The sequence below is a fragment of the Coregonus lavaretus genome (genome assembly GCF_964263955.1).
Source record: "Coregonus lavaretus genome assembly, chromosome: 4".
In the NCBI taxonomy this organism is placed as follows: Eukaryota; Metazoa; Chordata; class Actinopteri; order Salmoniformes; family Salmonidae; genus Coregonus; species Coregonus lavaretus.
The window spans coordinates 18,463,495-18,488,962 of NC_139991.1; the positions used below are offsets into that span (position 1 = coordinate 18,463,495).

At 39.3% G+C, this 25,468-nt stretch overlaps 1 protein-coding gene across 1 annotated transcript in view; it reads left to right on the forward strand.

Annotated features, from left to right (window-relative positions):
* The window catches only part of LOC311128064 (leucine zipper protein 2-like), a 200,337-nt gene that overhangs the window by 65,445 nt on the left and 109,424 nt on the right, over window positions 1–25,468 (forward strand). The window lies entirely within an intron of this gene.

A 25,468-nucleotide genomic window follows, 5' to 3' on the forward strand; every position in this document is an offset into this window, starting at 1 on the left:
AACGTTTATAATCTTAGACCGCCTGTCTGCACTCAAGGGCTATGGAAATAATGTGATGAATAACACAATGCACTTACCTTACAATGGCTAAAACGACTCTTCATCTGGAAATAATATTATTTGACTTCTCCAGGAATGCTTTAGTACATTACTGAGCTTGTTTTCTTTACATACACACAAGAGAGATGTTACAAGCTACTGTAAATAAACGCACAACACGACAAATGTATTTTGCGTTGCCGAATAGTAGTATAGCCTACTCCCTATGTAGACCATTTAAAAAATACGTTGTTAACTGATTTCCATTTATTAACGAGATAAACTGTAGTTTACTCAGCTTGTAATAGAGCAAACTGTGTAAACTACAGTTTAAAGGGATAGTTCACTCCAAAATCAAAGTGTATCAAACATTTTCAAACTTCAATAGAGGTCAAATGCCAAGATGATTCCACGTCTGACGCCAACTTTTGGTAAGAGGAGTGGACTTATCTCAACACTACATCACTTTTGAGGTCATGAAAGACTTTGATTTTGGCATGAACTATCCCTTTAAACTGTAGTTTACTCAGTTTGCTCTGAGATCAGTCCACTCCTCTTATCATACAGTAGTTGGTATAAATCCAGTTATGCCTATATTCCTGAAGAATGGGGAAAATGGCCCCCATCGAGTTTCATCTTTCAAATGGTATCTATCTTTCCCATTACTTTTGGATTAAGGCATACTGTATAACTGTATAGCTGCACCAAAAGTGGAATCATCTTGGCATTTGACCTCTATTGAAGTCTGAAAATGTTTGATACACTTTGATTTTGGAGTGAACTATCCTTTTAAGTCACTGGTCCTCTGATATAACTAGGTGTGCAGCCTTAAATGAGTAATAACTTTTAGGCTTTTTCTGTGAATAAGGGGAATATGCCATCCCCTCTTTTTTATAACAAAATCAGTAGTTCACAGCTTTTTGAATCAGCTCCTTCGCACCCAGCGCTCAGTGCCTATTAATCAGCATATAATGGTTCATTTGCACATTGTCCCACTTTGAAGCACCTTCAAATGCCATTCTAAATATTTCATCAAAACCACCAGTGCAAAAAAAAGAGGATTGAACTGAAGATAAGAGTTTGTGGCTCATCTTTATTCTGAAAAGGTCATGAATGAACTGAGGCCCAAAGCAGCAGGAATGAGGGATCCTCCTGACTTTGACGTCCATACAAAGAGACGGGATAGCGGTTGTGAGGGGGAGGGAGATGGGAGAGAGAAGGGCCCATGCTCTCTACATTGTCATAGCAGGGACGGGGGTGGGAGGAGGAGAAGGGGTGGTTGGGACCCAGTGCCTTCAGCATGCCGACGTTGCAGAGTGATGAAGTGCACGTAATGCAGAGAGACAAATGTAACACTCCTGCACCTAAGCAAGCGTGATTTTAAACCAGTTTCTGTCTCATCTCATCAGAGGCCTCATTTTGTGCCACTGAAGCCTCCAGTCTAAAAGCAGAGTTTATCCAAGCCTTATAAGCTCGGATGGGCATAGACAGTGATGCTCCTGTGTTGTCAGTGGCCGGGCCAATTTCCTGAAGTCTTGGGTCAAGCTTCCATTAATTAGCTTATCAAGCAGGCTGACTATGATTACTGTACTTTTGCAAAGACTGTTTGGTTATACAGTATGTTAATTATTGTGACTACGTATTGCCCGATATACAGCACATAAAATTCAAACACTTTACTAATTTACATGTACAAACAATAAGGAGACATGTTTTATGCAACGATAATATGCACACGGCTGGTCAGCAATAAGCAGGGACCTGCTTGTTCTACAACCAGGGGTTTTGTTTGGATTAATCAGGCTAGATGAATGTGTCTTAATTAATGTCTTGTGTTACGTCTAATTATTGCAATTGACAATGTAATGACTGAAGCTTTTTGCAATAATTAAATATTTATGATAAAAATCCACATTGCTTTAGGAAATGCATTGTATAGCTACAGTTTAAATGTGATATTTCACAATGTCATATAAAATGTCTTTTATATGCATCGTGTGAATAACTTTTTTTGGTAATTTAGAGGTTAGAAGTTGTTGGTTTAAATCCCAGGTCTGATTGGAAATATCTGGCAGGATGTGAGCTGGGAACCTCATTAGCATCTCAGGGACTAGTGCCACCACCATTGTGCCCTTACACTTAACTCTTAAACTGCTCCAGAAGCCCTGTTCAGCAGGGAGTTGGATATTGAGATACTGTAGAAATAGCTGTATTCAGAAAATCATGACTTGAGTCACAGTCCTGGACTCAAATACTACAACACAGGCCAAGAGGCTCATAACCCTGTTGATATTTGCATGGTATGATTTGGAGCTCATTGGAGTGTTATGATCTGAGGCCAAATGTATGATCTTTGCAGTTAGCTGTTGAGCCATCAATAATCAAATCAACAGCATAATCTTTCCAGGCTTCTCCTTCCTCTGTGTAGCTTGCTTTTCATGAAGTGATCTAACTACCCCCCTTTCCTGTAAAATGTTTATAGCTGGAAAAGATGATTTAAATGGGAGATGTAGTGTGCCTTGCTTAAGGGTGCTTGTAAAAAAATCTAATTACCCCCCCCCCCAAAAAAAAAAAGTCATAGTAAACAGATTCTCAGAAAAAGTCAATGCCATGTTTTTGTTTTTCATCTTTGCCTCTTCTTGCCTTCCAGACAACAACAAAGTCTCTCCCCCCTACTAAACTAAACACTTTTATCTCAAGTCCACAGAGAAATAGAAAACCCCAGGTTACTGCGCCCACTTGTTCCCTATTTGGTTAAACAAGAACTTGCGATAACTGTATTATTAATTAATAGGCAAAATGACAGCATTTTGAAGAAGGAGTGAGAGCTCCAAATGAGTGCTCATCACTCTCCCCATTCATTTAATATGACTCATATCAACTGAATCGACTGGTGATCTATTTTGGGCTCGGCTCAAATTGAAAATATGCAGATGAAATATCATTTAAGAGTGGCCTTTGATGAAATTGTCTCTCATGGGCAGCTCGCTATTTTCCTTTCATTTGTTCAATTTGGTACGACGAATGTTCCTGGTCAGGCATACATCACATCTATTTAGGTGGAGGGCATGGAGTATAGCTCTCGGTGGAGGCTGGCCAAGACAGCGTGATAATGCCTACCTGTAAACCCTAGCCATGTGACAAGACAGCAAGAGACAATGTTTTGATCCAAGGAACCCTGCAAGGTCTGTGTATAATTTACACACGCTGTAGCCTATACTCTGTAAGTAGTACAGAAACCACCTGATTGAATTCACAAGGCTGTTATTTACATATACTATATAGTGACTTGGAACTTTTATATGTTGGTGATGTTTATTGGCTAAAAAGGGTAGCACCACTTCTGTTTTTGTCTGAATACACAGCTCAGTGCAACCGTCTACTCTGCCCTGTTTTTATTCAAGGCAGTCAGACAACAGACATCATTCATTGTGCAGGTTTTGCATAGAACTCAAGTATGACACGGCATATAGTTTGTGAATTAAAATTCAGTCACACATTTACCCGCCGTGCATTCCTCATGTTATATGCAGGTGTTTGTGTCAGAATTAACATATGAGCTACCATCAAAGGGTACAGGATCTCATTTACACAGGAGTGCTGATGCACATACTGATCCTATGCACTGATATTACATTTTGATACACTGTATATTCAAATGTTTAGTGCCCATATTTTTGCCACCCGTCTCAGAATGTATTTATGCCGTTTTAATCTCTGGATCAAAATCATTATTTGAAGACATTGCCACTATTGATACTGTAAATGGATGTGTTGGCTTTATGTTTGACACATTTTGTCTTTTTGTAATTAAAGCAATGATATGTGAGAGACTACAAAAAGGGATAGTTCAATATCATTATTTTGATCTTCCTCTACGTGAAGTTGCCAGGATACCAGCATTGACATGGAATTTCATGTGCCTTGGTGATCTGTCTTTGAGATGAGATGTACTGAGGTCTTGCCTTTCAGCAATTATAGAAGATCCCATGGCACGTCTCACTAGAGTGAAGGTGTAACTCCTGTGTCCTGGTTACATTCCAACCTGGCCCCTTATACTTGCCTGGCCAGTCAATCATCCCTTGCTTCCAACTGGCTCATTGAACCCCTCTCCTCTCCACTTCAACTCTTCCCCATGTCATTGTTGTAAATGAAAATGTGTTCTCAATTGAATTACCTATTACAATCAAGGTAAATCATTGCTAATGAATTACCTGTGACTACATTGTAACTATACCTACAGTTAATATTGAATCAAATGACGTTGTCCACTTCTCATTGTATGCAGGACAATAATTACTGTGCAATTACAGTGCAATTACTAAAGTAGATATGAAGTTACTAACTTGTTAAGTGTTTCTAGCGCCCTGTAGAATTCCAAGTTTAGTTCCTTTAGTCTGTGAATAAACCCCACAGGCTGGTAGAATCAGAAAACATAGGAAAGAGGCAGGATGAGATGGGAAGAGGCAAACTCTAATGTACAGGAATCTTGTCTTTGCTATGCTCCATTTAAACACTCAATGGTCCCTGGGCCTGAAAATACTAGAACAGCATAAAAACATAATTATCAGGGACCAGCAGGCTCCCCATATTGGAATTTTAAGAGCACTCAATTTGGAATTGGTCCTAAGTGATAAAAGTGGTGCTTGATCAGCGTTTCACACTGGTGTGACTGTGCCATGCGTCTTTACCTCATTGGACATCAATCTGAGGACAATACACTCTAAAATGGTTTTATTCAGTCTATATCAGAGGGTAGGCCTCCAAAACTCAGGCCCTTGAATTATGCAGTCATGCCACTTTTCATTTCTCCCTGACACTTAATTGATACATTAAAGTTTAAGTTTAGTCATTAAACATACTAATTGGCTTAAGAGTGCAAACACCTGGATCCTTCCTAATAAAAATTACTTTGGGTTTCTTCTATTTGCCGGGTTTAAACATTTGGTAATATACTTTTGATGGAAGTGATGGAAGTGTAGTAGATTGATATTAGCTTGACATCATAGCCTACTGTGAAACATAATTGAGCCCTAAAGGAAGTCCTGGTTGTTTTTTAATATTGAGAAACTCAATGGGCCCTATCAATCAAGCCCTGTTATGCAAAACTGGTTTAAAATACGTCAGGCTGACATATTTTATGATGTCATAGACTGGTCAAATAACAACACCCAAATAACAACCCAAAGACGTCATTACCTGGTTGTAATCTGGCTAATTGACATAACTCTAGCCAGAAAATCAGATTTAACCTGTGTTTGTTTCCTGCACTGAGAGACTTTCTGCACATGGACATCTTGTGGAGTAATGTTTTGATTGGAAATGTGTGAAATGGGCCTTATTGCTTAATTAGAGCACGACTGATCATCATTGCAGAAATCATGTGTCCTCCGGAGAGGATAGCTACACGTAAATATATGAACCCCCTCAATAACCATATAAGTGTGGATTTAAATACTGGCTTTGCAATCCCATAAATTGCCATGACCACAAAGCATACGCCTAGAAATTAGTCTGCATAATCATATTTTATACTCAATTAGGGATTGCGCAAGGCACCCCAACCTCACCTCACTCCCCTATGCAAATGGTCACTTCAAAAGCGTCTTCACCCTTATTTGGCTTAGAGATATGACTGTTTGCTGATAACATTAATATTAATCGACAAGTATTTGCGAGAGACTGTGAAATGAATGATGAACCCCATTTAATACCTTCCTGTGCCTCTGGGCAAAGGGAGTGCAAGAGCACGGCCCTTCCTCAACAAACGTAATCAAGTTGTGGTTTATTCATCAGACAAGCAACTTTAGAGCAACTACCGACAGAAAACAAGACTCAACGCAAGTGGGGTGTGAAATGTGAGATGTGTCTTCGCAGTGACATTATGGAAACTGATTATGACATTATGAAACCTGTACGACGAGCAAGAGATCCCAGTTCCTAGTACCAATATTGGCGGATTGGTAGAGAGCACAGCTAGTGCATCCAAATGCCTGGGGGGATCAAATCAAGAAACAGTATTTGTGCACTACAATGTAGCTCAGGAAACACAGTTATGTCAGGCTATGGCAAGGTCCTTTGAGACATTCTGTTATTATGCATGAGCTGAGATTTATATGAGTGAGCGTTAACTTTCCCTCTTGTTTCATTTGTATGCATCTAAAGTTCCAGAGGCTATGGTAGGAGACAGGCTGATGCTAAGCCAATCTGACAAACAGAAGAAGAAACGTAAGATTTAACCTTTCTCTTCAGACTGCACAACGCATAAATAGAACCCGCTCCAAATGAACATGGGAAAAGTGCACAGTATGCTCTCAAAACTCAAAAGAAAAGGAAATGTTTGGATACCGCTTGTCGAAAAGTGAGCGTAGTGTCTGTCTTTCAAACCGCTATTTATTATTCTTCATGAAAAAACAAACATTTCAGAGCATTTCCACTCAATTCTTCAGAGTGCTGAGAATCGAGTGGAAAATCTCTCCTTGTGAGAGGTGAGAATGACTCAGCCTTAAGGAGGTAAAGCATTCTATTGAATTCCTACAGTCTAAACAGGCATTTCCCAAATTAGGGGTCACGATTTGAAAATGGGGTTGCGAGTGAAACTGAAAAAATAAAATAAAATAGTGCTTGGTTCATAGAACCAAGGTTAAGTCAGTAACCTCCGGTAGCTGCTAAATGCAGTTGTAATAAACAGATCGGTTTCTGTTTTCTTCCTACAGATGTGGCTCGATCTCTTGAATGGTTTAAGCTACAAAATATTATGATCCCATCACTGGAAGATAAGACTCTCACAAACACATATTTGTCTTCCACCTACAATGCCCACAAGCCGCACAGGACTCATTAGAACAGAGTGGACAAGACCAGGCAATCAGACTGGGGGAAAAATAACATAATCAATGATGATGTTCTGTTCTACACAGAAGATCATACAAAATTATTGCCTGATGATCTTCTGAACTTCCCAATAGCTTTCTGATGCATTTCAGTCACTTCAAACCATACTTCCTTCAGATTTAAATACTGTTCAAAAGTACTGTTAGACTGATTTGTAATAGACTGTCATAGGCCAAATTAAAAAAGTAAATTACATCACTTTTTACTTGGTGGTGTCCCCCCAATTATTATTATTATTTTTTTTTAAATGGGTCGCGGGCCAAAAAAGTTTGGAAACCCCTGCTGTAAACTATTCTGTGTACACACTTGGACAGTACACACAGGTGAGATAGAATTTTATATTTACTCATTGATTGAAGCTCTCATGAGACAACATTAGCCCTCTCATCCCAATCCTTTGGGGGATCTGCACTCATTCAGTTCCCCTCAGGCCATCATTTCCCCAAGTTAACCAAATGTAACAACTCAATGAGGTGTCTCAGTGTTTTAGATGTATCTTCAACGTTTTTCAGAAATTATGGGCTGGCTCCAGAAATAGGTTCAGCAACAAGTGCTCTTCTACATCACATGTTTTTACTCTATCTAAACATGTATTCAGATTATTTCAGATCAACAACGATCCAGTCAATTGGCACATATACTAATGGCTTTAGGTGGTGATTGTCACGGATTCAGCCGAGGCTGCTCCTCCTCCTTGCTCGGGCAGGCTTCGGCGTTCGTCGTCCCCGGAGTACTAGCTACTGCCGATCGATGTTTCGGTGTTTGTCTTGTTTAGTCTTTATTGTGTACACCTGTTTCCCATTATGTTGTATTGTATTCCCTATATTAACCCCTGTATCTCATTGGTTATTGTGTGTGATTGTTCTTTGTCATTCCGGCAGTTGCTTTGGTGTACGGGTTATTGTGTTTTCCTCCCTGTTTGGAGGTTTGTTGTTTTTGTACTCTATTTACTGTGTTCAGTAAAAGTACGTTGCCAGCCGCTCTGTGTCCTGCGTTTGACTTCGCTGACCGCATACACGTCGCGTGACAGAGATACACTTGAAAAGAGCGGATTTGAGTCACCTTCATTGAGTGCATTACATGTTTTAGTAGCTAGTCTTGGCATTTGCTACACAGCTTTCCTGCTCACTATACACTGACTAAACACTTGATGGTGGTTTGAAGTTGCTTTCTTATCATCTTGTGTGAGCACACTCCAGGTCAGCTGCAATGAAGAGTTTTGATTATTTGTTTATAATCATTCTTGTGAAAATGGTTGTGGCAACGATTGTACGTTTTATAATCTCATAAGGTCCAATAATGACAAAACTCAAAACAAAGAGAGCGCCTAATCTTAGTTATAATAGTTGAATATGCCTGTTAGCTCTTATGGGAATGAGTTTAATACACCCCTAGACTTTAAATACCGTAGGGGGTTTGGGCTAATGCACCTAAATGTGTGAAGTATGGCTTCAAAAATGGACACAATTGACCTTTGGGTAAAGGACTCATATCCTGACATTCTGGTTCTCTCGGAAACATGGTTAAATGGTTCTGTCTCTGATAAAGACATCAACGTAAATTATTATAATGTATTTAAATGTATTTAGATAGCCATATACAGTTCTAATGAACATACAGTACCATTCAAAAGTTTGGACACACCTACTCATTCCAGGGTTTTTCTTTATCTTTACTATTTTTTACATTGTATAATAATAGTGAAGACATCAAAATTATGAAATAACACATATGGAATCATGTAGTAACCAAAAAAGTGTGAAACAAATCAAAATATATTTTATATTTTTCAAAGTAGCCACCCTTTGCCTTGATGACAGCTTTGCACACTATTGGCATTCTCTCAACAGTCTTGAACGAGTTCCCACAAATGCTGAGCACTTGTTGGCTGCTTTTCCTTCACTCTGCGGTCCAACTCATCCCAAACCATCTCAATTGGGTTGAGGTTGGGTGATTTTGGAGGCCAGGTCATCTGATGCAGCACTCCGTCATTCTCCTTCTTGGTCAAATAAATGTGAAAAACTCTTAACTCGTCATTGATTGATTTAAATATTTGTCTAGTGGAGTATTTGCATATGCGCTCAGTGATCATTGTCCCATAGTATATATTAGAGATACGAAACAGCAAAATACTAATCCTTGTTTAATTAAGAAGAGCAATTTAAAAACGTTTTCTGTTGAAAGGTTTTTATATGACATGTTCTACTCTGATTTAGCCATTGTCTCCTGTATTCCTGACCCTGAGTTGGCTCCATATTTATTCCTCTGGCAGATAAACACGCCCTTTTTAAACAATTCAGAGTCAAAGCTAGATCAAACCCTTCGTTTTTTTGGAATTATCTGAGCTCATTCAGAGGAGAAATCAGGCCTGGTCCAAAGCATGGAAAACTGACTTTGTAGTGGACTGGCAATCTTTCAGACAATTGAGAAGCAGATGTACTATCTTGATTAAGAAAGCTAAATCAAACAACTTTTTATGCTCTATCTCTGACTCTGCTGGTGATCCTTCAAAATGTTTGGAAAAAGTAAATGCACTGAAGTGTACAAATTCCTCTTCTTCCCTGCCTAAGCAAGTTCTGTCTGACTCTTGTATCATAACTGAGAAGAATGGGATAAGTGATGCTTTCAATAATCATTTTATCATCTCGGCAGGCTTTTTATTTGATAGAAACGGTGGTGTAGTTGACCCTCGACAGTCAATCGACTGCTCTTCCCGCTGCCAGCCTCTAGCTGACTCGACAGTTAAACCGCCAACTTCTGTTGAATCTTGGATTTCATTTCAACAATTTTCTATCTGTGATGTGCTAGATGCCTTGCTTAAGATTGATGTAAAAAAAATCACTGGAGCTGATATGCTTATCCATTTTTGCTGCAGCTATCTGCTCCCCTGATTGTTATTGGGCTCCTGAGTGGCACAGTGTTCTAAGGCACTGCATCTCAGTGCTAGAGGTGTCACTACAGATCCTGGTTCAATTCCAGGCTGTATCACAATCCGGCCGTGATTAAGAGTCCCATAGGGCGGAGCACAAGTTGTCTGGGTTTGGCCGGGGTAGGCCGTCATTGTAAATAAGAATTTGTTCTTAACTGACTTGCCTAGTTAAATAAAGGTTAAATATCTAAAATATTGCTGAATCATTAACCCATATTTGTAACCTGACGATCATATCTGGTGCTATCCCCAAGGTTTGGATGGCGGCCCATGCAATCCCCCTTCACAAAGGTGGTGACCCTTGAGACCTAAATAATTAAATCGGCCTATTTCTAAACTTTCTTGCCTAGCTAAAATTAGAATCCTTGATTAATTCTCAGATACGATTTTTCTTATCTTTGAAATGTATTCTAAATGTACATCAGTTGGGTTTTAGACCAGGTCATAGCACTATCTCTGCTGCATCCCTAGTTATAAATGATGTGGTTAACTGTATGGATAAAAGGCAACATTTTGCTGCCCTCTTCATTGACCTGTCAAAGGCTTTAGATACTCTTGATCACTCACTGCTAATTCAGAGGCTTTCCTCAATTGGCCTAGACCAGGCTGCATGTAACTGGTTTAAAAATTACTTGCCAAATATAACTTAATGTATATCTACTGATGGTGTTAAATCAGGTTTCCTGGATATTACGAAAGGTGTCCTGCAGGGGTCAATTCTGTGTCCTGTACTTTTTACTGTTTACATTAACAATATTGACTTGCTGTAAAAAATGGTAACCTGCTCTTGTATGCTGATGATACTGTTGTGTGTGCTATTGCCCCCACGGTTGACCAGGCTCCATCTGAACTACAGACCGCCTTCATTGTATTACAATAAAACGTTATTGACCTGAGTACTGAATGCAGGTACAGCTAAGTATATTTTGTTCTCTAGAGTGCATAAAAATAAGTCTGATTTAAGCATATGTACTTTGGATGGTGTCGATATTGATCGTGTCCGTGCTTACAAATATCTGGGTATCTGGATAGATGAAAAACTGTCTTTTAAAAATCATATTGATGAGTTAGTAAAGAAGCTGAGAATAAAAATGGGCTTCTTCTTTAGAAATAGGTCTTGCCTCTCGCTAAATAGTAGACAGCAGATTATTCAGTCGACATTCCTATTGGTCATGGACTATGGTGACATAATCTATATGAAAGCAGCTGCCACTTCATTAAAGCCGTTAGATGCAGTTTATCATAGCGCACTGCGCTTTATTACGGGCGACAATTTTTGTACTCATCACTGCATTCTCTACCAGAAACTTGGTGTGCCCTCTTTGATGTCACATTGGTTGATTAATTGCTATGTTTTCATTTACCTAACATCTGTACCTAACATCATTACTAAACTTTAGACATACGAGTTACCACACCCGGTCTCAGGGATGGCTAACTCTGGATATTCCTTTGGTCTCTAATGCCTTTAGGGCAATTCAGAAAGCTGATTGAGGACCTTATTAATGTTATTTTTTATTTTTTATGACCGTGTTTTTCTTTCTGCTTGCATTTTGTATTTATATTTTGATGTGTGTATTTTATTTTATGTAATTCAGGGCTCATCCATAAAAGAGACCTATTCCCAGTCATGTGAAATCCATAGATTAGGGCCTAATTAATTTATTTCAATTGACTGATTTCCTTATGTGAACTGTAACTCACTAAAATCATTGAAATTGTTGCATGTTGCATTTATATTTGTATTCAGTGTATATGCTAATAGCTGAAAAGTTAACTACCGAGATAACTAACCAGGCAACACAATATGTTTTGAATTGGCTATCTAATTGTCTGTTGTCTTTCATTATTATAGGCTACCTGCTGCTGCAATGTCTCTCTCCCACTCCTCGGGCCCACTCGCACTGGCACACAAGCATGTGACCATACAAACCCTGTTTGCTGGCCAGAAATGTGCTTTAATTGGGCAAATAATTCACAAACTAGCAAGGAATATCAGCAAATGTGCACATGAGGCTACACTTGGCTCTGTGCTTTGATCTCCAAAGGTAATTGAAAAAGACCTCTCGTGCCTGTCAATTCAATACAATTCTAGCCCTGCCAATACCCAATGGTAACACCTTTTCTTCACTCGATGTGGAAAACTAATACATTTTGCCATTATCAAAAACAGGCTAGCCCAGGTTGACGCAAGGTAACATTGCATTAGCCCGTTTTCATGAACGCTTGACTGGGCACATCGGAAAATTGGGGGTGTGGAGCCTTGAAGTGACCTACGGCGGCATTTCAGCCTGCTTCGCACAGCTAAATCGAGGCAATTCTTTTGATTTGAATTCTTCTGTCAGATTGGGGACTGCGGTTGAAAATTAGCCGGCTGGCTAAAACCGGCACTTTTACTGAAACGTTGATTAATGTGCACTGTCCCTGTAAAAATAAACTCAAACTCAAACTCAATTGCTGTCCGTTGTCATCTCTCTTGTCAGCCAGGACCCCATGCAGTTGTCAATGCAGGTGCCCGAGTGTAATGAATTCAGATTGATTCTGAATGTTTCGCTGCTCTTTGAAATGAAACAAAGATACTTGTTATTGGTAATCTATCTGGTGGAATTAAAATGTGTGTGCTGCACTGCTGCTGCACCAAGGCAAGATTATTCCCATACAGCAAAAGAAAACAAAAACCACAATGTGAGTCACTCAATTGAAAATGTCTCCTCTAATGTAAACTTCCCAGATGGTTGGTTCTCTTTATTGTGATAATACAGCAGCTATAAATGAGAGACATCAAAACCGGGTTTCTCTGCAAGATCAAAAGCTTTTGCAATTCTACACTTGGCATACCACTGTTTATAAATGTTGATTCTCAGGATGCAAGGAGTTTGTAGAACTGTAATTCAAATTAGGGGTTATAGCTTTCCTTTAGTTTGAAAACATAATGGGCACTTCCACTCTATGGGTGTATGGATTCCTTCATCTATTAATTAAGCATGTTTACAGCGTGGTGTAAAATAAAAACACGCATGGGGCTTGATGTTGATGATCTATGTGATGTGGTCCTCTGTAGCTCAATTGGTAGAGCATGGCGCTTGTAACGCCAGGGTAGTGGGTTCGATCACCGGGACCACCCATACGTAAAAATGTATGCGCACATGACTGTAAGTCGCTTTGGAGAAAAGCGTCTGCTAAATGGCATATTATTATTATGTCTAGTTGTGTGGCGCTGGAAGAGTATGTTTGTGTCTTTTGTTATAAACATGTCATGCAGATAGGATTTAAATCCATTAACTAGATTTTAGAATAGAATTACAGTGTTTGGATTAATGTTAACAAGGAATCAATGTTGTTAAACAAAAAGCTACGCATCAGCCGATAATTTAATCAAATGTATGTCAGACTGCATGTCTGGTAGGGTCTGTGCTAGTGTAGTCAGAGGTTGTATGCCATTCAAAATTTATTTGACATTGAAGCAATTGGAATTATTTAACAAGAATGTTGTGAATCTTTGCATTTTGGTTTGTTTTATGTTATGTTCCAGGCTGAACTGACTTTGATCGGCTATAGAGGAAAAATAAGGTTTTTGGTGTGATGCCTTTTTCATCACATGCAGACATTTTGGGCAAAGGTCAGATAAATGTGGAGTATTTGGACAGACCAACATCTCATATTGACGTTTGGAAAGCACTGACTACACCATATTTTACATTTTTATCAAACCCTCCAATCTTATTTTCATCATTGTAAGGGTTATGATTATGAATTCAAGTTTGTGGTTGTTGAGGTGAAGGATGGGGTTAGGGAGAAGTAAAGGCTTTTGGAGGTTAGGATTGAGGTAATTACCCTACCATATTCCTGGGGAAAATGTCAATATCTGACAGAAATTGACGTTGATGGCCAAAACATCTGTATTCAACTAGAAATTCTCAGACCAGCCTAATCAATGTATCTATTGTTGTTTTTGTCTTTAGTCAGCTCACATTCCATGCAATGTAAAAGAGAAACTACACAACAGTTTCACAGCTGCTTAAAAACTGGTGGCAAAATATGCTGTATTCTGAGCATGTAAGATAGCTCCTCTTGGAATATTTGAGGTAGGAGTATTTGAGGTTATAAGAAAAACATGAGTAGGGCAGTTATTAAAGATGTGGTTTGTTTGAGGGGTTGTGTCACTGCTGAACAGCAATATATAACACATATCAATGTAATATAACCACATATTTTCTTCATAACAGTAATGTATGGTGTTTCATCGTAGCCCACTCCTCCCTGATGTTCATATTTCAATTTTTCTGTTGGTGTGTGAATGTCAATTTCAAACCTGTCAAGAGTTTCATTTCAGCGTGTCAATCATCCTTCTGAGCCATTCCTCTTAGTTAAACTGCGATTTGTGAAAAGACCCATATTGCATGCTTGACTTTGCATTTCATAATGTCAATCTTGCAACTCTGCCAAGATAGTGTGGAGAAGAGACATCTAACCTTGCGATGGTGTTCTACACAGTAGACCAGTAGAACACAAACAAATTTGATGAAAAGCCTGATTGGGGATTTTATTGAGGAGTTAGTGAAGTGGCAAATCACTGTAGCTAATAAGTGACAGAAAACAAACTCAAAGCACTCCCAGAGACAGGCCCGACTGACAGCTCGCCTGTGCCCAAACAATGGAATCAAACAGGGTCTTGCCTACTCTAAATTGAGAATCCCACCGCCAGAGGATATCTCATCCAAAACAGAATGGAGCACCAGCAGGGTAGTTAACCAGTAATCAAGTCACATCCGTCATCCAATTCCAAATTCCCCTCTTTCTCTCACTCTCACTCACTAGCTCTCTCCCTCCTCCCCTCTCGGCTCATTCTTCTTCCCTCTCTCCAAATTACACTTGTAAGTTGGGCAGAAGCTTCACTGATTGCCCTTGATGTGAATCAGGTGCATGTGCTTGCCTATTGCCAACTTCACTTCTTCCTTCGCTATTGGTCAGAAGTGGGAATCAGACCCACAGAGCCACTATAGCGCCCATAGATCATTGTTTCTCAAACCTCTCCTCGGGGACCCCCAGACTTTTCACAATGTTGTTGTAGCCCTGAACTACCTCACCTGATTGACCTAGTTAAAGGCCTGATGATTAGTTGACAAGTTGAATCAGGTGTGCTAGCTTTGAAAAACATGGAATAGATCAAATACATGGAATGGCTGGGGGTCCCCGAGGAGATTTTGAGAACCACTGTCATAGATAACCGGCGTGCTTGAGGGGATCAGTTTGAGCAAGGTGAGGCGCAGAATCGTGATTTGTAGATCAATGATTCTGTAAAACCCCAGTGCAATGTAGTAGATCTCAAAACACATCTTTGATCGGTCATTAATCAACACTTACATGTGATTAGGCAGGAACACAATATATTGATTTTTTCCTGGCTATTCCACTCTCTTTGCAATGGAACAGAATTCATGGGAGGGGATTTTTTTTCTCTCGATGTAGTGCTGCTCATTGTGGTGTGTGTCTAAGGCGATTATACAGCCTTTACTTATTTACAAACCGATAAATAATTCTCATGTGGTCTGACCAAGAAGCTTTGGTTGCTTGCATCATCCCCTTTTTATCCCTTACCACTACAGCCTATTACACTGATGCTCTATTATAGTGCTCTATCCAACCCGTTTAGTGAATCACATTAGGGCTAGACTCATTCCATCATTCAGTCCACCATTCTCAAATAATGCATTTCATATTATGTTGTTTTCCATTGTGTTATCGTCATTCTGCGACAGCAGGATCTATTTTTAATTTGTAGGAGTGAAAGCATGAACTTGAAAAGCATGCAAAGTCAAATATTTACTCTTGCTCTGGCAAGCCTTGCATGTACATATGCGTTTGTTTGCTTCCTTTGTACATTGGCACGCTGAGAGATATTGATCTCATACAACCATATAAAAGAGTATAAAATAGTATAAAGACTCATAGCACAGTCTATTCTATATGGCGCATGTTTTACAAGGCCGTAAACAGCATTCTAAATTAAAAAGAGTAAACAATAACAGCGGATTTCAACTGAATATAAGTTATGTTTAATTATTTTTTTGAACGTGGCTGACTGTTATTCACACTATGAATTTTGTAGGTGGTGTTCTCTCTCTCCCACACAGTGGAAGTGTATTATCAATAGCCTCAATAGAGAGATACTGTGTAGCTTTTGATGTTTGGCATGTGTGCCTTTCAAAGAAAAGAGTGTAAAGGCATTCAGCTTGATTGGAAGACAAGAATTGCACAGGGGTTCACAAGACAACCCATTACAGGTACTGGATGTTGTTGGGAGCTGCATTCGAAACACTCCATATCAAATATTTAATTGGAGTTGGCAACCTTGGTCAAATTACATTTTAGTAGACGCTCTTATCCAGAGCGACTTACAGGAGCAATTAGGGTTAAGTGCCTTGCTCAAGGGCACATAGACAGACTTTTCACCTAGTCGGCCCGGGGATTAGAACCAGCGACCTTTCAATTACTGGCACAACGCTCTTAACCACTAAGCTACCTGCCACCCTAGGGATTTCTTTTTAACACCCTCTTTGTAAAATAGGCCCCAGTCGAGAGCTTCTGCCTCCTATCACAGGAAGGGAGAGTGAGTCACAACTCGTGTGTAAATTAGGCGGGAAGGAGCTAGGCGCTCCTTGTCTCTTTGTGTTCCAGGGTGTATTTATTAAATGCACAGAAGTGATATGGTGCGAACAAACACAGTCCGGATATGACATTTGCCTGAAAAAGCGATTCCACCTAGATTTGTTTTGGTTCGCCGGAGGACACTTTAATGCAGGCTGCGCGTCTAGACGGCTTGGGCCAAGTGTTATTAAATAAAGCATGCAGTTTTGAGACGTGGCCACAGCTGGGAGGATGGTTTCATGTTGAACGTCTACTGTGAAAACGATTCAGAGTGTGCATGACAGAGGAGAGAGCAGACGGAATGATGACAAGCTCTCACCTCCAAGCAAGTACATTTGGTTTACCTTAAGATAAGCTTAAAGCTGGAATCCTTAATGGTGAAACAGCCACATCCATTTGGGATATTACAACAACAAAGAAGTTACTGCAAACTACAAACTCTCGGACATCATTGCATGATCAATAGAACAACAGAATATGTACTGTGATTTGGACACTCCCCACCTCCGTTTTGTCAACAACAAATAAACAATAACAAAGGCGCTGGGGTGAACAGTGGCACTGTTTCCCATAATGTGGATTCCATCTTTAAAAGGCCCAGTGCAGTCAAAATCATGATTTTCCTATGTTTTATATATATTTCCACACTATGAGGTTGGAATAATACTGTGAAATTGTGAAAATGATGATAATGCCATGTTAGTGTAAAAGCTGTTTGAAAAGGCTGCTCTTTTAGTGGGATGGAGTTTTGGCCTGCCTGGTGACATCACCAGGCGGTAAATTAGTTAATAGACCAATAAGAAAGAGAGTTCCAAAACTCTCTGCCAATAACAGATCGTTTTTAGTTTCCCCCTCCCCACTCAGACCACTCCCAGACAGTCCTAGCAAAATTCTTGCTTGAGAAATTGCTGGCTGTATTTCTGTATATTGAAAGTTATATATCTTGAAAACTTGATTGCTTACATGCAAAACATTGTGGGACTATATCAACAATGGTCTAATGAAACAAATACCAAAAGATAGTTTTGGGGTGGAATTTTTCTTTAAATGTCATTACATCCATTTATACATCAATTTATAACTCTCGCTTTATTCATATACAGTATATAAATTAATGCCCAAAAAATTATACTGTCTCCACATAGGAAATAACAGAATGACGGAGTATTTCATGTCAAGGGAATTAGTTTGCATAAATGTATGCATGAAAATGCTTGCAAGAAATTATTGAATTATTAATTTATTATGCTAAGTATTTCTATTTCAATGTCTTCAAATTTGAACACTGTAGAATATTATGCAATTTAAGTGATTAACAAATTAGCTGGCCTTGCTACGTGAAAGAAGAAGCATATGGCGAGAGATTCCTGTTCACTGCAGATAATATGGGGCTTTCACTTCCTTCCTCAGTGTATTGTAAAACTTCTCCACAATAAAGTTCATTGTATCATTTGCTGTGTACCAGCTTGGGTTGGGTGACACTGAAAATGGTCTACACTACCAGTCAAACGTTTGGACACACCTACTCATTCAAGGGTTTTTCTTCATTTTTACTATTTTCTACATTGTAGAATAATAGTGAAGACATCAAAATTATGAAATAACACATATGGAATCATGTAGTAACCAAAACAGTGTTAAACAAATCAAAATATATTTTATATTTGAGATTCTTCAAATAGCCACCTTTGCCTTGATGACAGCTTTGCACACTCTTGGCATTCTCTCAACCAGCTTCATGAGGTAGTCACCTGGAATGCATTTCAATGAACTGGTGTGCCTTCTTAAAAGTTAATTTGTGGAATTTCTTTCCTTCTTAATGTGTTTGAGCCAATCTGTTATGTCAAGAACAGCTCAAATAAGCAAAGAGAAACAACAGTCCATCATTACTTTAAGACATGAAGGTCAATACGGAAAATGTCAAGAACTTTGAAAGTTTCTTCAAGTGCAGTCGCAAAAACCATCAAGCGCTATCATGAAACTGGCTCTCATGAGGACCACCACAGGAATGGAAGACCTAGATTTACCTCTGCTGCAGAGGATAAGTTCATTAGAGTTACCAGCCTCAGAAATTGCAGCCCAAATAAATGCTTCACAGAGTTCAAGTCAAAGACACATCTCAACATCAACTGTTCAGAGGGCACTGTGTGAATCAGGCCTTCATGGTCAAATTGAGATTTTTGGTTCCAACCGCCGTGTCTTTGTGAGACGCGGTGTGGGTGAACGGATGATCTCCGCATGTGTATTTCCCACCGTAAAGCATGGAGGAGGAGGTGTTATGGTGTGGGGGTGCTTTGCCGGTGACACTGTCTGTGATTTATTTATAATTCAAGGCACACTTAACCAGCATGGCTACCACAGCATTCTGCAGCGATACGCCATCCCATCTGGTTTGGGCTTAGTGGGACTATCATTTGTTTTTCAACAGGACAATGACCCAACACACCCCCAGGCTGTGTAAGGGCAATTTTACCAAGAAGGAGAGTGATGGAGTGCTGCTTTAGATTCCATATGTGTTATTTCATAGTTTTGATGTCTTCGCTATTATTTTACAATATAGTAAATAGTAAAAATAAAGAAAAACCCTTGAGAATGAGTAGGTATGTCCAAACCTGGTACTGTATCTGCAATGCATCTTTATCTTACACATGGATAAGCAGGGGGCATTTTTGGGTCATGCTGGTCCCCAAAGATCCACTGATATCATTTGGTCCGGTTGATCATCGAAGATGCAGGCCAGGTCAGTTCAGTCAGGGGATTACACACATACACACAGACGCAGACATACAGAGTTACCTCAGGGAATTTATTTGGGTGGCCTCTTAAAGGGAAAGGTCTATGTTTTTTTTTAACTAGGTCATCGAGGACTCACTCAATAGAATACTCCATCTATCTCAAGTTTCATTTAGTCTTGTCACAGTTGTGTGGGGACCGCAGACTGGGGCAAGTCAACCAATGGAACTGACACTACAATTTTTGCATTCCCAATGATAAGTCAGATATTTCATCCTCTGCTCTGAACACTAGTCAGCATTGTTAACACAAATTAATGTGAAATGTACTTATTTGCACCTGGTAAAGATAGTTTAAAAGCTAATTACTTTTTAATTATGAAATATCATCAGATTACTGAGATTACTGTTCAAGACTGTATCAGTGAAAAATTCATCAATCAATTAGTTAATCAATTAATCAAAAGTTTTCAGGCCCTTTCATAGTAGGTCACTGACAAAGAAATTGGGTAGTGGATCACATTACAAAAATGCACACACCTACAAACACACCACTTTGAAAGTACCTAAATAATTGCATCAATTCAAAAAGCTGATTTGTTTTTTTCATAGGCATGCACATTTACATTTAAGTGTCTCGTTTAATCTCAGAACCCCCACTCATTAATTTCAGATATAAATCACAAAGAAAAACAAATCAATACGAAAAGAGAGAACATTCCTCTCATGCAAGAACTTGGAGGGAGATACAATTGGATATTTTATTTCACATCAAACAACTCTGTTAGCTGGCTTTGGATACTGTCACTGAATATGCCATGGAACAATATACTGTAAAATAAGAGCAAACTATAACTTTTCAGGAATATATTACGCTTTTGGACTGCGTCACATTGTGTCCACCATTCTTAGGTGTTGTCTTACAACATTTGATGCCAAATTGGCTTCTTCTGAACCCATGTCCGTCAACCAAACAATGAAAGATTTTGTGTCAGATAGCCTGACAACCAACGCAATTAATATTCCCTGCTGTCTGCTATGTTTATACAAGACAAGAGTCAGTAAACATGACGGATTGATTTTGTCACAGATGTTGGGTGGTAGTCATGCTTGGGTAGAGAAATGTATGATTTTTTTGCCAAGCCTTGGGCAGTCCCCCTTATTACAACTATTTATTTGCACCCTCTTAATGACACAATTAATCCAGCCTGAATTTGGAGGCACTACATAAACCGCTGTCTCCTCATAATCTGCATGACAGCAAATAAACTAATTTTATACTTGACAGATTAAATGCTAGAACTTACAAATAACCTCTGCTGTTGGTTTTGCAGCTTGTTCATTGTAAAATATGTTCCCCTTCAGTTTATTTGCCAAGCAATATTGGTTTCGAAGTGCATTTTTAAATAAGGGTTATCTGATGGGGATACTTCCATCCAGCTACCGGGCAATGCTTAATAAATCATAACGAAGACATTTCTAAATATATTTACTAAGAAACAATGCGCAAGTAGTCTATGATCAGTAAGACTGCAGTATATACACAGAGTTTACAAAACATTAGGAATACCTGCTCTTTCCATGACATAGACTGCCTAGGTGAATCCAGGTGAAAGCTATGATCCCTTATTGATGACACTTGTTAAATCCACTTCAATCAGTGTAGATGAAGGGGAGGAGACAGGTTAAAGAAGGATTTTTTATGCTTGAGAGAATTGAGACTTGGATTGTTTATGTGTGCCATTCAGAGGGTGAATGGGCAAAACAAAAGATTGAAGTGCCTTTGAACGGGGTATGGTGCATGTAGTAGTTGCCAGGCGCAACGGTTTGAGTGTGTCAAGAACTGCAACGCTGCTGGGTTTTTCACTCTCAACAGTTTCCCATGTGTATCAAGAATAGTCCACCACCCAAAGGACATCCAGCCAACTTGACACAACTGTGGGAAGCATTGGAGTCAACATGGGCCTGCATCCCTGTGGAACGCTTTTGACACCTTGTAGAGTCCATGCCCTGACTAATTGAGGTTGTTCTGAGGGCAAAAGGGGGTGCAACTCAATAGGAAGATGTTCCTAATGTTTTGTACACTCAGTGTAGTTTTGTGTTTCTATACTATCTATGGATTGTCCTCACATGGGGCACCATGGGAATTCCTTATTATTCATATTCCTTGTATTATCATATTCCTTACAACTGGTGTATCTGGTGTGAGAAGGATACTTTCAAGTACATCCATTAATATCAATGAAGACCTTGTTTATTTAAAACAAAGATGTATTAATTTTGAATAGGTCATTGACAAATGCCTATTAATATGAGGCATTGCCAGCTACAGTACAGTGTCTTGCAAAAGTATTCAGACCCCTTGGATTTCTTCAAATTCTATTGTGTTACAAAGCTGGATTAAAAGGGATTTATTTAATTGTAAATTAAACAGCAGATATTAAGATTTAGAAATGCCTTCGTTAATGATTTATTAAGCATTGCCCGGTAGCTGGATGGAAGTATCCCAATCAGGTAAGCCACGATTATTTTTGGTTCTTCTTTAAACCCTCTAGCACATAGCCAAATGTATGAATCACAACTAAAAACTGTGCCCTCAACAAGCGTGAACATTCTGGATTTTACACACACCAGTGTGTATAAGCGAGACAGGCCTACATACTGTTTTTATGTACACTCACAGAAGGCTTCGCTCCCTCACCTCTTACACATCATTTCCACACTTTGACTGCCGTGGCGTTGCACAGAGAGGCTGAATGATCTCATAAGCTATTAGCCATTATTAAAAAAGGCCCGGGTCAATAGCTGTTAACCGGTGCTACGATAGAGCGTTTACAGGCCAGCCCTGTCAACTGAACTGAAGACCAGGATGCTTCTGCAGCTGCTCTCTAGGTAGAGAGAGAACGAGGCATGGCCTTGATTCCTTCCCTTTATTGAGCTGTTGTTTTGTTGTTGATTGTAGACCTCAGCACTTTTCCCTCTCCAGGCCCACGGCTCAGCACTTCTCTTTTACATGGCAGGGTCAACATCATATAACTCAGAAACATGCTGTGATTTCAAGGCTAGAGAAATGTTTGTCCGCAAGAAATTTACGCAGTGTCCACCAATAAATGAAGATGCTCCCCATATAGGAGAAAGTTCATCTTTAGTTAAAAAAAATTGTGTGTGGTACTTTTCATTATTTCGAGATGGTTGTGTTTTACTGGCTTGATTTAAGAAGCTAGCTCAAGATAGATATAAAAGAGTGTGGAAATTGCAGAGGCCCAAAAAAAATAAAATCATTATGTGATCACTGGCAGCAGAATTCTGAGGACAGTGGCCTCATATATGATCATAAGACTGTTTGTCAGACAACCCGATTCTCAACCAAGAGGTTGCCAGGACGCTGGGGTCGGAGAAAGGTCATAACATAATTATGTATCTGGTGCCATTTTTGGCAGTAATGACCAATTTATGTCGGACCATGCGCAAAGTTTTTTACTGTTATCTATGACTCTTCATGTGATATAGCTATTTCTGTTTCAGTGGGCCTCAAATTACGAGTCTTATTCATTTCACTGCCGCGGATTGGCCAATTCCATTGGGTAATGAATAAGCTGGCAGACAGGGAGTGATTTCCCCATCTCTCTCTGTTGCATGAGCCTGCAATAGATTTCACAGATGCCATACGGTGGCAACTCATGCGCAGGATGCATTACAGCATGTTATTTATTTATTTCTTAGGTGCTGCTTTTCTATTACTGATGTATGTGTTATTGTGCTTGATCCAGTGATGGGATTTGTGACATGAGGTGCATGAGACTTTTGGAACAAGGCCCAGGTCGAACGGGGTGGGGAGCCCTCCCGGATTCAGCCGAATATGACGGCAGCAGTGTTGCATTCAACACGCGAATTGCTAAAAAATATTACACAGTATATTTATTTTTTCACAACTGGTCCCCAAAATCCACTCTCAGAGGGGTTTACAGTAAAGCTTGTTAAGCTGCATGGCGTGTTGTTGTTTTTCTCCAGATGATAAGTAAAAATGTCTTGCACTTGGGGCTCTACTCTTTCCTCAGGAGCTTCTAGCATAAGACAAAGCAATGTAATTTGGGTATTGGTCTAACAGGCATTTCTGCAGTGTGGGAAGGATGTTGTTTTTCCCCTATACTTCCTGGTTCTTGGTTTTGATTGTAGAGGGCCCTTGATATTCTTGTGACTTGTAGAGATATAGCTTTTATTGTCTATTTAGCACCTTACATTAATGTCAAATTAGGGGAGTAATAAAGTGAAAATTTAATGTTTTTGTAACGTACAACATTTGCAAATAATGATTATATTGTGGGGGGTTGAAAGCAATCAATGATGCACAGCATGTCGATATAGAATTGACGACCGGTTGCGTCCAAAACCACAGGCTGACCAGCTTGATCTTGAAGAAGCTTCCAAAAGATTGAGTCATTTATTTTTGTTTGTAAATGAGGGTGTTGTGTTCAATAAAAATAGATTTTCAATCTGACATCGGTAGTTGGCACTAGGGAAGATGCAGGCAAGCTGCAATGTCTTTATCTCTGACCACAGAGAGAGAGAGAGAGAGAGAGAGAGAGAGAGAGAGAGAGAGAGAGAGAGAGAGAGAGAGAGAGAGAGAGCTTTCACTCTTTATTCCCTACTCCACCAACCACTGGGTCTCCTAACTCTACATCACTTGGCTGACATGTATGCTTGTCATTCAAGAGCCACATGTCTGTTTTATCAATAGGTAGGCGTAAGGTAAGAGACACAAACCCCTAAAATAGTAGGCGAAAGGTATGGACAAAGTCAAACAGAATATTTTATCAGTATACCCAGCAAACCAAAATTGTTTATGTGAAAGTTCCTAGAACTTTCCCAGAATGTTCTGTGGTGGTTGTTACAGAGGTTGTGCACAACATTTTCGGTGAACATTCCCAAAGATATATACACTACCAGTCAAAAGTTTGGACACACCTGCTCATTCAAGGATTTTTCTTTATTTGTAATATTTTTTACATTATAGATTAATAGTGAAGACATCAAAACTATGAAATAACACATATGGAAAGGGTGGGGAGCCCACCCGGATTCAGCCAAATATGACGGCAGCAGTGTTGATAAAATCAGGTTAGAGCCCCACTGTAACTCTGGGTCTTCCATTCCTGTGGCGGTCCTCATGAGAGCCAGTTTCATCATAGCGCTTGATGGTTTTTGCGACATTTTCCGTATTGACTGACCTTCATGTCTTAAAGTAATGACGGACTGTCGTTTCTCTTTGCTTATTTGAGCTGTAATATGGACTTGCCATAATATGGACTTGGTCTTTTACCAAATAGGGCTATCTTCTGTATACCCCCCCTACCTTGTCCACAAATTAACTTTTAAGAAGGCACTCCTGTTAATTGAAATGCATTCCAGGTGACTACCTCATGAAGCTGGTTGAGAGAATGCAAAGAGTGTGCAAAGCTGTCATCAAGGCAAAGGGTGGCTATTTGAAGAATCTCAAATATAAAATATATTTTAATTTGTTTAACACGTTTTTGGTTACTACATTTTACATTTACATTTTACGTCATTTAGCAGACGCTCTTATCCAGAGCGACTTACAGTTAGTGAGTGCATACATTATTTTTTATACTGGCCCCCCGTGGGTATCAAACCCACAACCCTGGCGTTGCAAAAGCCATGCTCTACCAACTACATGATTCCATATGTGTTATTTCATAGTTTTGATGTCTTCACTATTATTCTAAATCATTATTTGAGTGTTTTGGGGATGTTATCATCCTAATGTTAGATAAAACCCTAACTAAAACTTAATGGGAATCTTAGGTAATTTTCTGGAATCTTCCCAGTTTGCATCATATGGAATGCATTCATTCAGGATTCTCAGACAAGACTGTAATGACCAAATTTGCATGCACATTTGCATGGAAAGTAATGTTTGCCTCTTGGCAAGGTCACCATAATTTTTTTTCCTCATTTACATTTCAATAGTTTGATTTATAAAGAAATAGAAAAGGCATTTGACAAATGGGTGCTGTGGATATTTCAGTCTTTTTGACAGTTGGATTATCTGCACTTGATAGAAATGCAGAGCCGGACCTCTGGTCAAATGACACATCGGAGTAAAACACTTTCCCAGATTGATAGGGTGATTGAAGTGCTTTTTTATCTCGGAACCAAGGACTGAGCATTGAGTAGATATTCGTTTTTCTGTATTTTTTTACGCTTT